Raw genomic sequence first — 15,388 nt, 5'->3', positions numbered from 1 at the left:
TACTCAAAATTCATGCAGGTTCAAGATCCGTGCCAATATAGTTGAGGGCAAAAGCTAGTGGATATTAGGAGAAGAATTGGAATGCCCAAGCCTCCAGAAATAAGAGTAAATTATTTACAGACAGACACCTTAGTATACAAAGAAGGACAGTGACTTGGATCATTTTAATTATAGTTGCCAGGAATGGACTTTGTAGAAACAGGAAAAAATATACAGAAGCATTAGGAATGTGAAGTTGCAGAAAATCTGCTACAACATCCTGGGCCGGAAGAAGATAATTTTCCCATTTGGTTGCAGTTGCTGCTCACTGTTAACCCATTGTGATACAGTTTTTCTGGACACACAACTTGGTGTCTTTTCAGGCTTTTCACTTTAAATATGTTTTTAGTGACACTTTTACATTTCATTACGTCTCTAATAGTTTCACGTCTCTATATCATGCTAATTTTCTTTCAGCCCAAGATGTTCACAAACACTGCCCAGCTAAGAAATTGAAATTCACAGAAAGAAAAGAAATGCCATGGGTTCAGTCGGTATGTGATGTTACTTTAGTGATTACAAAATTGAGTCAGATTTACAAAGAACTTGGCAGTATGAGCTCACTTATCAATATGACATGCACCCAATTGCCCTTCTTGCATACACTTGTTTGTTTGGGAGGGTGTCGTAAGGCCACTAGATTCCTTCCTCAGGCAAGCTGGCCTCAAACTGTTGTAATGGTCCACAATATTCTGGATACTGACACTGGGGCAGAGTTTATGTCCAAGCTCGTGCCACATATGCTCTGCAGGGAACATATCTAAGGATTTTGCTGACTATGGGAGCAGCTAATACCATGCATACAATTGATACATACACATGCCACTATGTGGATGAGCACTGTTGTGTTGGAAATAACATCACGATACTGTCATACAAGATGTAACACGAGGATTATCGACATCTGAAAGATTGTTGTTCCGTCACAGTTCCCTCAATCACTATCAACTGCAACCTACAATCATAACCATTTGCTGGCCATACTGTGCCTTTCCAAAACACTGGAAGAATGGAATGTCCCCCAAGCTGCCGCCACACGTGCTGACAGTGGTCATCGGGGATAGTGCAGAACCGTGATTCAACACTGAACACAATGTGACACCTCTCATCAGTAGTCTACCCGATGGTGCTCACACCTCTTGTATACCCTCCACCATCAACACTAGTGGCCTTTCTACTTTCGCTGAGAATCGCTGCTCTAATTGTGTACATGCCCGCTAATAGTTTGTACTTGTACAAAGTTACACTGTTATGGGTGCTTTATTTCCTTTTTCCAGACACTGCATATGAGGTGTGATCAAAAAGTTACAGGAATTTAATTCTGTTGGCTGTATACATTTTTGTTGTTTTCTTGTTAGTACATGTGTTCCTGATGTACCGTACATATATTTACATCTATTTTCAGTATTTAGTTCATTGTTGACAGTGGAAAAGAAGGTCTTTGTTTTTGAGTGCTCAGAGAATTTTTACTTTCGAAAAAGATGGATCGAAGATTCTCCATTAAATTTTGTTTAAAAATGGAGCAAAGTGCAGTATCGCATTCTAAACATCGAGTGTGGCTTTTGGCGACTCTACTACGAGTACAAGACTTTACAAGTGGTACAAATGTTTCAAAGATGGTTGAGAAGATGTTGAAAATGACTACTGCAATTACTGACGACAATGTGGTAGGAGCGAAGTAAATTGTGGTAACCACAACCATCAGCAGGAATGGCTGGGGCTGCGGATCGCAGCCGCCAGGCAGGGAAGACGCCAGCGGTGGAGCACGCACCACAAGGTAAACACAGGACAAGTCGGACGACAGACCAACAACACCTGACAACAACCAACCACTACCGACTATAGGCGACACAAGGAGGAAGAGATAAACAACAGATGCTTGTGGACACCAAACACCAAACGTAAATCCACTCGGAACCAGAGCCAGGCTATTGTCAACAACGAGCAACGACCAGAATGCACTACCACCGAGATAGAAACAAAACCCAGAGCGAGTACCAGACTGGCTGGACTAGGGCAGAGCGGGTCCCTATTACGAAACCGGAGAGAGCGGCTATTGGCCACTGTCTGCACGTGGCTTTCACTGTGACATAGATTAAGGCTTTCTGAATGAAAATGAGGAGAGATTTAATTAGGTGAAAAATGAATTAGTTACTTACATTATATCCTTTATTTCTCATCAACTGAGTTTGCACATGTTCCCCATGTGCTAAATATAATGCATAAATATGAATTATGTTCACTGGAAGCTCAGATGTAACTAAAGAAGATCTACGTAGTTAGAGTGTGTGTGTGTGTGTGTGTGTGTGTGTGTGTGTGTGTGTGTGTGTGTGTGTGTGTGTGTGTGTGTGTGTGTGTGAAGTTTGATTTCAACTTGCAATGGTACAGAATATAAAATACAATGGCCAGGTTGCCCTGCCTTACCACACAGACATAGGACACTCATTTACAGAAGGAAATGGCTTTCACTCAAATCATTTTTCAATGTCGGCCACTGTGGAAGACATGTTCTACAACAAACACATTGTTAATGATATGCAGAAAAACCTGCATATTCATTCCAGTGGCAGGAAAATGTATCTCCTGGAGCAGATAGATATACATTTATAAATGAAAAATAACAAAATGTATACCACCTGAAAAAGAATGGTTTACCAGTCACACCTGATTCTACTGACTCTTTTAGACCTTTTGTAAAGTTACAGAATTTTTAATACTGCAGTTTACCACAATAGCATTGTCTGTGTTTTCACGTCGACTAAAGATCTTATTCTTTCCCAAACCCACAACGCTTCTCAACTCTCAACTGCTTCAATCCTGTATATGAACATGAGGAATTAGAGCACAGCAGAAAGGCCTTTTGAAGTACATTACTTGACACACATTTCCTCAGACAGGTCCGATAATAATTTAAGTTAAATAGTGACAACAGTTGGAGACTGTGGCTGAAAGTCACTACATTCTAGTTCAATCCCAAGGAAACATGTACGCCAGGTTAGTGCTGTTTCCTCTAAATACACGAGCTACAACAAAAAACTTTGTCGATGACTAATATTCAGTGTTTTATCAAGAATGAAAACACATGATACGTGAAGGATAGAAAATACTGCGAAGCTACTCACACCACGCGCATTAAATGACCTCCTACTCCTCCTTTCACAAGGTAAACTTCAGGAGACAAGCACACATTTACACAACATAGGCTTTCACTGCGACTGTTCACATTAGTCAAAACTTCTGGACTGGCTTGTGGGAGGACGGCACAGTCGATGAATAAAATTATTTCTGACATTTCATCTCCGACTGAGGTAGACATCTTAGGATTGGTTGGTTTTTGGGGGGTTAAAGAGACCAGGCTGCTACGGTCATTGGTCCCTTTTTCTAATACTAAAAACACCCACAGAGAATAAGAACAATCAACAAACGAGAGGACAGATGACACAGAACGAGAGAAACTGAGACAAAGATCAGACAAGACGAACTAAAATCACACGGAGAGTGACGGTGGGTTGCCGACCATAGAAACAGAAAAGGAAAAGCCAACCACTGAGAAACACATTAAAAAAAGCAGACTAAAATCGTAGCCCAAAGGCCAGAATCAACACAAAGCACACACAAAAACACACACATTTACATTAAGCGATAAAATCCCCCTGCCCCTAATAAAATGCAAAACTAAGTCCGCTATGGAACAGTCATCAGTTAAAAGTGCAGAGAGCATTTCAGCCATCACAAAAGTCTGCCTGAGCACAGTTAAAAGGGCGCACTCCAACAGAATATGGACCACTGTCAAGGACACCCCACAACGACAAAGAGGTGGATCCTCACGACACAGGAAATAACTGGGCATCAGTCAGGTGTGGCCAATGCGGAGACAGCAAAGGATGACTGAGTCCCTGCGGTGGCTCGCATGGATGACCACCACACAGTCATCGTCTCCTTGTTATGACGGAGTTTGTTTGGCATGGGCAGGTTGCGCCAATCACTGTCCCATAAATCTAAAACTTTTTGGCGTAATAGTGCCCGCAAATCAATCTCCGGGAGGCTAATCTCCAGAGATGCTTTACTGGTGGCCTCTTTCGCCAGGCAGTCAACAGTTTCATTGCAAGCTATCCCAACATAGCCTGGGTTCCAAACAAAGACAACAGATCCGCCGCAACGGGCAAGATTATGCAGGGACAACTGGATAGCCATCACCAGACGAGAATGAGATAAACACTTGTCGAGAGCTGGTAAACCACTCAGGTAATCGCCACAGATAATGAAGGACTCACCTGAGCAGGAGCGGAGATACTCTAGAGCTCGAAAGATGATGACCACGTCAGCAGTGTAAAAGCTGCAGCCAGCCGGAAATGAAAGATGTTCACAATGGTCCCCTAGAGTTAGGGCATAACCGACACGACCAGCAACCATCGAACCGACACTGTAGACAATGCCAGAGCCGTGATACGTGGCTAAGATGGAATAAAAGTGGTGGCGCAAGAAATCCGGAGGGACTGAGTCCTTCGGGCACTGTGCCAATTACAGCCGAAGGCAAGGGCGAGGCACACACCAAGGCAGCATACACTATGTGGTATAATTAGTACACAGACGCAATCATTACATTTCATCCATTACCTGATGTGAAGTATTTCTGAGGAAACCTGCAGAAAGCTCCTCCCTCAATGGCATCACTTTGTTGGTATGATTAGTACACAGACACAATCATTACATTTCTTTTATGGAGTTTGTTTGTTGGAATGGTTACTACAAAGCCAAAATCATTGCATTTCATTCATTACCCTGTGTATGGTTACTACAATCATTACATTTCATCCATTACCTGATGTGACATATTTCTGAGGGAAGCTACATAAAGCTCCTCCCTCATTTCGTTTGTTTGTTGGTATGGTTCCTACAAACCCTGAATCATGGAATTTCATCTATCACCCTATGTGAAATATTTCTGAGAAGAGCTACAGAAAGGTCCTCCCTCATTTGCGTTTGTTTCTTGGTATGGTTACTACAAAGCCAGAATCATCGCATTTCATCTATAACCCTATGTGATGTATTTCAGAGAGAAAGTGCAGAATGCTCCTCCCTCACTTTCATCTGATCGTTGGTATGATTAGTACACTACCCTACGTGATGTATTTCTGAGAGAAGGTGCAGAAAGCTCCTCCATCACTTTCATCTGATTGTTGGTATGATTAGTACACAGACACAATCATTACATTTCATCCTTTACCTGATGTGAATTATTTCTGAGGGAAGCTGCAGAAAGCTAATCCCTCAATTGAATCCCATTGTTGGTATGATTAGTACAGAGACAAAATCATTACATTTCTTTTATGGACTTTGTTTGTTGGTATGGTTACTACAAAGCCAGAATCATCGCATTTCATCTATTACCCTATGTGAAGTATTTCTGAGGAGAGCTACAGAAAGCTCCTCCCACATTTGCATTTGTTTGTTGGTATGGTTACCACCAAACCAGAATCATTGCATTTCATCTATTACCCTATGTAATGTATTTCATGGAAAAGCTGCAGAAAGCTCTTCCCTCACTTGCATCTGTTTATGGTATGATTAGTACACAGACACAAACAGTACATTTAATCCATTACCGGATGTGAAGTATTTCTGAGGGAAGCTTCAGAAAGCTCTTCCCTCACTTACATCTGTTTGTTGTTATTATTAGTACACAGACACAATCACTGCATTTCATCCATTACCTGATGTGAAGTATTTCTGAGGGGGGCTACAGGAAGCTCCTACCTCAGTTGTGTTTGTTTGTTGGTATTATTACTACAAATCCAGGATCATCGCATTTCATCTATTACCCTTTGTGATGTATTTCTGAGAAAAGATACAGAAGGCTCAAGTGTCACTTGCGTTTGTTTGTTGGTATGGTTACTACAAAACCAGAATCATCGCTCTTTATCTGTTAACCTATGTGATGTATTTCAGAGAGAAGCTGCAGAAAGCTCCTCCCTCATTTGCATCTGTTTGTTGGTATTCTTACTACAAAACCAGAATCATCACATTTCATTTATTACTCTATGTGATGTATTTCAGAGTGAAGTTTGCAGAAAGCTCTTATCTCACTTGAATCTGTTTGTTGGTATTATTAGTGCACAGACACAAGCATTAAATTTCATTTACAAGATGATGTGAAGTATTTCTCAGATATGCTTCATAAAGCTCTTCCCTAATTTGCATTTGTTTGTTGGTATGGTTACTACGAAGCCAGATTCATCCCATTTCATTTGTTACCCTATGTGATGTATTTCAGAGAGAAGCTGCAATAGATGTAATTCAGAGAGAAGCTGCAATAACCTCCTCCCTCGCCTGCATCTGTTTTTGTATGATTAGTACACAGACACATGTATTTCGGAGGAAAGCTGCAGAAAGCTCCTTTCTCACTTGCATCAGTTCGTTGGAATGATTACTACAGAAAGCACCTCCCTCATTTGTGTTTGTTTGTTGGTATGATTAGTACACAGACACAATCATTACATTTCATTTATTACATGATGTGAAATATTACTGAAGGCTGCTTCTGAAAGCTTCTCCCTAATATTCATTTCTTTGTTTGTATGATCACTACAAAGTTAGAATCATCACATTTCATCTATTACCCTATGTCAAATATTTCAGAGAATAGCTATAGAAAACTCATCCCTCATTTGCATTTGTTTCTTCGTATGATTATTACAAATGTAGAATCTTCGCAATTCATCTATTACCCTATGTGATGTATTTCAGAAAAAAAAACCTGCAGAAAGCTTTTCCCTCACTTGCATCTGTTTATGGTATGATTAGTACACATACACAATCACTGCATTTCATCCATCACCTGATGTTAAGTATTTCTGAGGGGGGCTAGCGAGAGCTCTTCGCTCATTTGCGTTTTGTTGTTGGTATGGTTAACACAAAGCCAGAATCATCGCATTTCATCTTTTGCCATGTGTGAAGTATTTCTGAAAAGAGCTACAGAAAGCTCAAGCGTCATTTGCGTTTGTTTGTTGGTATTGTTACTACAAAGCCAGAATCATTGCATTTCATCCATTACCCAATGTGATGTATTTCAGAGAGAAGCTGCAGAAAGCTCCTCCCTCACTTGCATATGTTTATGGTATTTTTACTACAAAACCAGAATCACCGCATTTCATTTATTACTCTATGTGATGTATTTTAGAGAGAAGTTGCAGTAAGCTCCTCCTTCACTTGCATCATTTTGTTGTATGATTAGTACACAGACACAAACATTACATTTCATTCATTACATGGTGTGAAGTATTTCTGAGGGATGCTACAGAAAGCTCCTCCCTAATTCGCAATTGTTTGTTGATATGGTTACTACGAAGCCAGAATCATCGCATTTCATCTATTACCCTATGTGAAGTATTTCTGAGTATAGATACAGAGAGCTCCTCCGTCATTTGCATTTGTTTGTTGCTAGGCTACTACAAAGCCAGAATCATCACATTTTACATATTACCCTATGTGAGGTATTCCAGAGAGGAGCAGCAGAAAGCTCCTCCCTCACTTGCTCTGTATGTTGGTATGATTAGTACTAAGACAAAATCATTACATTTCATCCATTACCTTAAGTGAAGTATTTCTGAGGGAAGCTACAGAAAGCTCCTCCCTCATTTGCGTTTCTTTGTTGGAATGGTTACTACGCAGCCAGAATCACTGCATTTCATCAATTACCCTATGTAATGTAATTCAGAGAGACCATGCAGAAAGCTCCTCCCGCACTTGCACCTGTTTGTTGGAATGATTAATACACAGACACTAACATCACATTTCGACCATTACCTGATGTGAAGTATTTCTCAGGAAAGCTACAGATAGCTCCTCACTCCTTTGCGATTGTTTGTAGGTATGGTTACTACAATGCCAGAATCATAGCATTTCATCCATTACCTAATGTGATGTATTTCAGAAAGAAGCTGCAGAAAGGTCCTTCCTCACTTGCATCTGTTTGTTGGAATGATTAATACACAGACACAATCATCACGTTTTGTCCATTACCTGATGTGAAGTATTTCTGAGGGAAGCTGCAGAAAGCTCTTCGCTCATTGCATTTGTTTTTGTTGTTCTGATCAGTACACAGACACAATCATTACATTTCATCCATTACCTGATGTGAAGTATTTCTGAGTGAAGTTACAATAAAATCCTTCCTCAGTTGCGTTTGTTGGTTGGTATGGTTACTACAAAGCCAGAATCATCGCATTTCATTTATTACCCTTTGTGATGTATTTAAGAGAAAAGCTGCAGAAATCTCCTCCCTCACTTGCTTCTGTTTATGGTATGATTAGTACACAGACACAAACATTGCATTTCATTAATTACCTGATGTGAAATATTTCTCAGGAAAACTACAGGAAGCACAACCCTCATTTGCGTTTCTTTGTTGGTATGGTTACTACAATGTCAGAATCATCGCATTTCATCTATTACCTAATGTGATGTATTTCAGAAAGAAGCTGCAGAAACCTCCTCCCTCACTTGCATCTGTTTTTTGGAATGATTAATACAGAGACACAATCATTACATTTCATCCATTACCTGATGTGAAGTATTTCTGACGGAAGCTACAGAAAGATCCTCCCTCATTTGCGTTTGTTTATTGAAATGTTTACTATAAAGAAAGAATTATCGCATTTCATCTATTACCCTATGTGAAGTATTTCTGAGAATGGCTACAGAAAGCTACTCATTCATTTGCGTTTGTTTTTGGTATGGTTACTACAAAGCCAGAGTCATTGCATTTCATCTATTACCCCATGTGATGTATTTCAGAGAAAAGCTGCAGATAACACACTCCTCATTTGCATCTGTTTGTTGGAATGATTAGCACACAGCCAAAATCATTACATATCATTTATTACATGATGTGTATTAATTATGAGGGAAGCTACAGAAAGCTCCCCCCTCATTTGTGTTTGTTTGTTTTATGGTTACTACAAACCCAGATTCAAAGCATTTCGTCCATTACCCTATGTGATGTATTTTAGAGAGGAGCTGCAGAATCCTCATCCCTCACTTGCAGCTGTTTGTTGTTATGATTAGTATACAGACACAATCATAACATTTCATCCATTACCTGATGTGAAATATTTCTGAGGGAAGCTACAGAAAGCTCCTCCCCCATTTGCGTTTGATTGTTGGTATGTTTAACTCAAAACCAGAATCATTGCATTTCATCTATTACCCTATGTGACGTATTTCAAATTAAAGCTAAAGAAAGCTCTTAGCTCGCTTGCATCTGTTTGTTGGAATGATTAATACACACACACAAACATCACATTTCGTCCATTACTTGATGTGAAGTATTTCTCAGGGAAGCTACAGAAAACTCCTCACTCCTTTGCGTTTGTTTGTAGGTATGGTTACTACAATGCCAGAATCATCGCATTTCGTCTATTACCTAATGTGATGTATTTCAGAAAGAAGCTGCAGAAAGCTTCTCCCTCACTTGCATCTGTTTGTTGGAATTCTTACTACAAAACCAGATTCATTGCATTTCATTTATTACTGTTTGTGATGTATTTCAGGGAGAAGTTGCAGAAAGCTCCTCCCTCACTTGCATCTGTTTTTTGGAATGATTAATACACAAACACAATCATTACATTTCGTTCATTACCTGATGTGAAGTATTTCTGACGGAAGCTACAGGGAGATCCTCCTTCATTTGCATTTGTTTGTTGAAATGGTTACTATAAAAAGGAATTATCGCATTTCACCTATTACCCTATGTGAAGTATTTCTGAGAATAGCTACAGGAAGCTACTCTTTAATTTGCGTTTGTATTTGGTATGGTTACCACAAAGCCAGAATCATTGCATTTCGTCTATTACCCCGTGTGATGTATTTCAGAGAAAAGCTGCAGAAAGCTCATCCATCATTTGAATCTGTTTGTTGGAATGATTAGTACACAGCCAAAATCATTACATTTCATTTATTACTTGATGTGAAGTAATTCTGATGGAAGCTACAGAAAGCTCCCCCCTCATTTGCGTTTGTTTGTTTTATGGTTACTACAAACCCAGATTCAAAGAATTTCGTCCAGTACACTATGTGATGTATTTTAGAGAGAAGCTGCAGAATCCTCATCCCTCACTTGCATCTGTTTGTTGTTATGATTAGTATACAGACACAATCATAACATTTCATCCATTACCTGATGTGAAATATTTCTGAGGGAAGCTACAGAAAGCTCCTCCCCCATTTGCGTTTGATTGTTGGTATGTTTAACTCAAAACCAGAATCATTGCATTTCATCTATTACCCTATGTGACGTATTTCAAATTAAAGCTAAAGAAAGCTCTTAGCTCGCTTGCATCTGTTTGTTGGAATGATTAATACACACACACAATCATCACATTTCGTCCATTACTTGATGTGAAGTATTTCTCAGGGAAGCTACAGAAAACTCCTCACTCCTTTGCGTTTGTTTGTAGGTATGGTTACTACAATGCCAGAATCATCGCATTTCGTCTATTACCTAATGTGATGTATTTCAGAAAGAAGCTGCAAAAAGCTTCTCCCTCACTTGCATCTGTTTGTTGGAATGATTAATACACAGACACAATCATCACATTTCGTCCATTACCTGATGTGAAGTATTTGTGAGTGAAGCTACAATAAAATCCTCCCTCATTTGCGTATGTTGGTTTTGTATGGTTACTACAAAGCCAGTATCAACGCATTTCCTCTATTACCCTATGTGATGTATTTCAGAGAAAAGCTGCAGAAAGCTCATCCCTCATTTGCTTCTGTTTATGGTACGATTACTACACAGACACAATCATTGCATTTCATCCATTAGCTGGTGTGTAGTATTTCTCAGGGAAGCTGGAGAAAGCTCTTCCCACACTTGCATTTGTTTGTTGTTTAGATTAGTACACAGACACAATCATTACATTTCATCCATTACCTGATGTGAAATATTTCTCAGGGGACCTACAGAAAGCTCCTCTCTCAGTTGCGTTAGTTTGTTGGTATGGTTACTACAAATATAGTGTCATCGCATTTCATCTATTACCCTATGTGAAATATTTCTAAATAAAGCTACAGGAAGCTCAAGTGTCATTTGCTTTAGTTTTTTGCTATGGTTATTACAAAGCCAGAATCATCGCAATTCATCTATTACTTTATGAGATGTATTTCAGCATGGAGCTGCAGAAAGCTCCACCCTCACTTGCATCTGTTTGTTATAATGATTAATACACACACACACACTCATTACATAACATCCATTACCTGATGTGAAGTACTTCTGAGGGAAGCTGTAGAGAGCTCTTCCCTCACTTGCATCTGTTTATGGTATGATTAGTACACAGACACAATCATTACTTTTCATCCATTACCGGATGTGAAGTATTTATGAGGAAAGCTGCAGAAAGCTCATCCATGACCTACATCTGTTTGTTGTTATGATTAGTACACAGACACAATCACTTCATTTCATCCATTACCTGACGTGAAGTATTTCTGAGGGGGGCTACAGCAAGCTTCTCAATCACTTGCGTTTGTTTGTTGGTATTATAACTACAAAGCGAGAAACATCGCATTTCATCTATTACTCTATGTGAAGTATTCCTGACAAAAGCTACAGAAGGCTCAAGTGTCATTTGCGTTTGTTTGTTTTTATGGTTACTACAAAACCAGAATAATCGCATTTCATCTATTAACCTTAGTGATGTATTTCAGAGAGAAGCTGCAGAAAGCTCCTCCGTCACTTGCATCTGTTTGTTGGTATTCTTACTACAAAACCAGAATCATCGCATTTCATTTATTACTCTATGTGATATATTTCAGAGAGAAGTTGTGGAAAGCTCTTCCCTCACCTGCATCAGTTCGTTGGTATTATTAGTACACGTGCACTACCATTACATTTCACTTATTATATGATGTGAAGTACTTCTGAGGGATGCTACAGAAAGCTCCTCCCTAATTTGCATTTGTTTGTTGCTATGGTTTTTACAAAGCCAGAATCATCGCATTTCATCTATTACCCTATGTGAAGTATTTCATAGAGGAGCAGCAGAAAGCTCCTCCCACACTTGCTCTGTATGTTGGTATGATTAGTACAAAGACACAGTCATTACATTTTGTACATTACCTGATGTGAAGTATTTCTGAGGGAAGCCACAGAAAGCACATCCCTCATTTGCATTTGTTTGTTGGAATGGTTACTACAAAGCCAGAATCGTTGCATTTCATCCATTATCCTATGTGGTGTATCTCAAAGAGTAGCTGCAGAAAGCTCGTGCCTCACTTGCTCCTTTTTTTGTTATGATTAGTACACAGACACAATCATCATATTTCATCCATTACCTGGTGTGAAATATTTCAGAGGGAGGCTACAGAAAGCACAACCCTCATTTGCGTTTCATTTGTTGGTATGGTTACTACAAAGCCAAAATCATCGCATTGCATCTATTGCCTCATGTGATGAATTTCTGAGAATAGCTACAGAAAGCTCATCCCTCATTTGCTTTAGTTTGTTGGTATGGTTATTACAAAGCCAGAATCATCGCAATTCATCTATTACTTTATGTGATGTATTTCAGAAAGGATCTGCAGAAAGCTCCTCCCTGACTTGCATCTGTTTGTTATAATGATTAATACACACACACACTCATTATATTACATCCATTACCTGATGTGAAGTATTTCTGCGGGAAGCTGCATAAAGCTCTTCCCTCACTTGCATCTGTTTGTTGTTGTTATCAGTACACAGACACAACCATAACATTTCATCCATTACCTGATGTGAAGTATTTCTGAGAGAAATGTGTTTGTTTGTTGGTATGGTTACTACAAATCCAGTATCTTCGCATTTCGTCTATTACCCTATTTAAAGTACTTCTAAAAAATGCTACAGAAAGCTTAAGTGTCATTTGCATTTTGTTTGTTGGTATGGTTACTAAAAAGCCAGAATCATCGCATTTCGTCTATTACCATATGTGAAGTATTTCTGAGAATAGCTACAGAAAGCTCCACCATCATATGTGTTTGCTTGTTGGTATGGTTACTACAAAGCCAGAATCATTGCATTTTATTTATTACCCTATGTGAAGTATTTCTAAAGAAAGTTACAGAAAGCTCAAGTGTCATTTGCTTTTAGTTTGTTCGTATGGTTACTACTATGCCAGAATCATTGCATTTTATCTATTAACCTATGTGAGGTATTTCAGAGAGGAGCAGCACAAAGCTCCTCCCTCACTTGCTCTGTATGTTGATATGATTAGTACTAAGACACAATCATTACCTTTCATCCATTACCTGATGTGAAGTATTTCTGAGGGATGCTACAGAAAGCTCCTCCCTCATTTGCGTTTGTTTGTTGGAATAGTTTCTACAAAACCAGAATCATTGCATTTCATCTATTACCTAATGTGATGTATTTCAGAAAGAAGCTGCAGAAAGCTCCTCCCACACTTGCATCTGTTTTTTGGAATGATTAATACACAGACACAATCATTACATTTCATCCATTATCTGATGTGAAGTATTTCTGAGGGAAACTACAGAAAGATCCTCCCTCAGATGCGTATGTTTGCTGGTATGGTTACTACAAAGCCAGAATTATCGCATTTTATCTATTAGCCCATGTGATGTATTTCAGAGAGAGACTGCAGAAATCTCCTCCCTCACTTCCATCTGATTGTTGGTACCATTAGTACACAGACACAATCATTACATTTCGTCCATTACCTGATGTGAAGTATTTCTGAGGGAAGCTACCAAAAGCTCCTCCCTCATTTGCGTTTGTTTGTTGGAATGGTTACTACGAAGCCAGAATCATTGCATTTCACCCATTACCCTATGTAATGTACTTCAAGGAGAACCTGCAGAAAGCTCCTCCCTCACTTGCATCTGTTTGTTGGAATCATTAATACACAGACACAATCATCACATTTCGTCCATTACCTGATGTGAAATATTTCTTGAGGAAGCTATAGAAAGTTCCTCACTCATTTGAGTTTGTTGGTTGGTATGGTTACTACAAAGCCAGAATCATTGCATTTCATCCATTACCCTATGTGTGGTATTTCAGAGATACGCGGAGAAAGCTCTTCCCTCACTTGCATCTGTTTATGGTATGATTAGTACACAGACACAATCATTTCTTTTCATCCATTACCGGATGTGGAATATTTCTGAGGGAAGCTGCAGAAAGCTCTTATCTCACTTACACTTGTTTTTTGTTATGAATAGTACACAGACACAATCACTGCATTTCATCCATTACCTGATGTGAAGTATTTCCGAGGGGGGCTACAGAAAGCTCCTCCCTCATTTGCATTTATTTTTTGGTATGGTTACTACAAAACCAGAATCATCGCATTTCGTCTATTACCATATGTGAAGTATTTCTAAAAAATGCTACAGAAAGCTTAAGTGTCATTTGCATTTAGTTTGTTGGTATGGTTACTACAAAGCCAGAATCATCGCATTTCATCTATTACCATATGCGAAGTATTTATGAGAATAGCTACAGAAAGCTCCACCATCATATGTGTTTGCTTGTTGGTATGGTTTCTACAAAGCCAGAATCATTGCATTTCATTTATTACCCTATGTGAGGTATTTCTAAATAAGCTACAGAAAGCTCAAGTGTCATTTGCGTTTAGTTAGTTGGTATGGTTACTACAAAGCCAGAATCATCGTATTTCATCTATCATCCCATGTGATGTATTTCTGAGAATAGCTACAGAAAACTCCTACCTCATTTGCGTTACTTTCTTGATATGGTTATTACAAAGCCAGAATCCTTGCATTTCATCTATTACACTATGTGAAGTATTTCTGAGAATAGACACAAAATGCTCCTCCCTCATTTGCGTTAGTTTGTTGGGCTGGTTATTACAAAGCCAGAATCATCTGATTTCATTTTTTACCCTATGTGATGTATTTCAGATAGAAGCACCAGAAAGCTCCTCAGTCATTTGCATCTGTTTGTTGGTATGATTAGTACACCGACATAATCATTACATTTCATCCATTACCTGATGTAAAATATTTCTGAAGGAAGCTATAAAAAGCTCCTCCCTCATTTGCGTTTGTTAGTTGGTATGGTTACTACAAAGCCAGAATCATTGCATTTCATCCATTACCCTATGTGATGTATTTCAGAGAGAAGCTGCAGAAAGCTCCCGCCTCACTTGCATCTGTTCATTGGTATCCTTACTACAAAACCAGAATCATTGAATTTCATGTATTACTCTTTGTGGTGTACTTCAGGGAGAAGTTGCGGAAAGCTCTTCTCTCACTTGCATGTGTTTGATGGTATTATTAGTACACATACACAAACATTAAATTTCATTTACTAGATGATGTGAAG

The sequence above is a fragment of the Schistocerca gregaria genome, unplaced genomic scaffold (assembly GCF_023897955.1).
Source record: "Schistocerca gregaria isolate iqSchGreg1 unplaced genomic scaffold, iqSchGreg1.2 ptg000491l, whole genome shotgun sequence".
Lineage (NCBI taxonomy): Eukaryota > Metazoa > Arthropoda > Insecta > Orthoptera > Acrididae > Schistocerca > Schistocerca gregaria.
The sequence above is the reverse complement of the archived record's forward strand: the minus strand, read 5'-3'. Positions refer to the sequence as shown.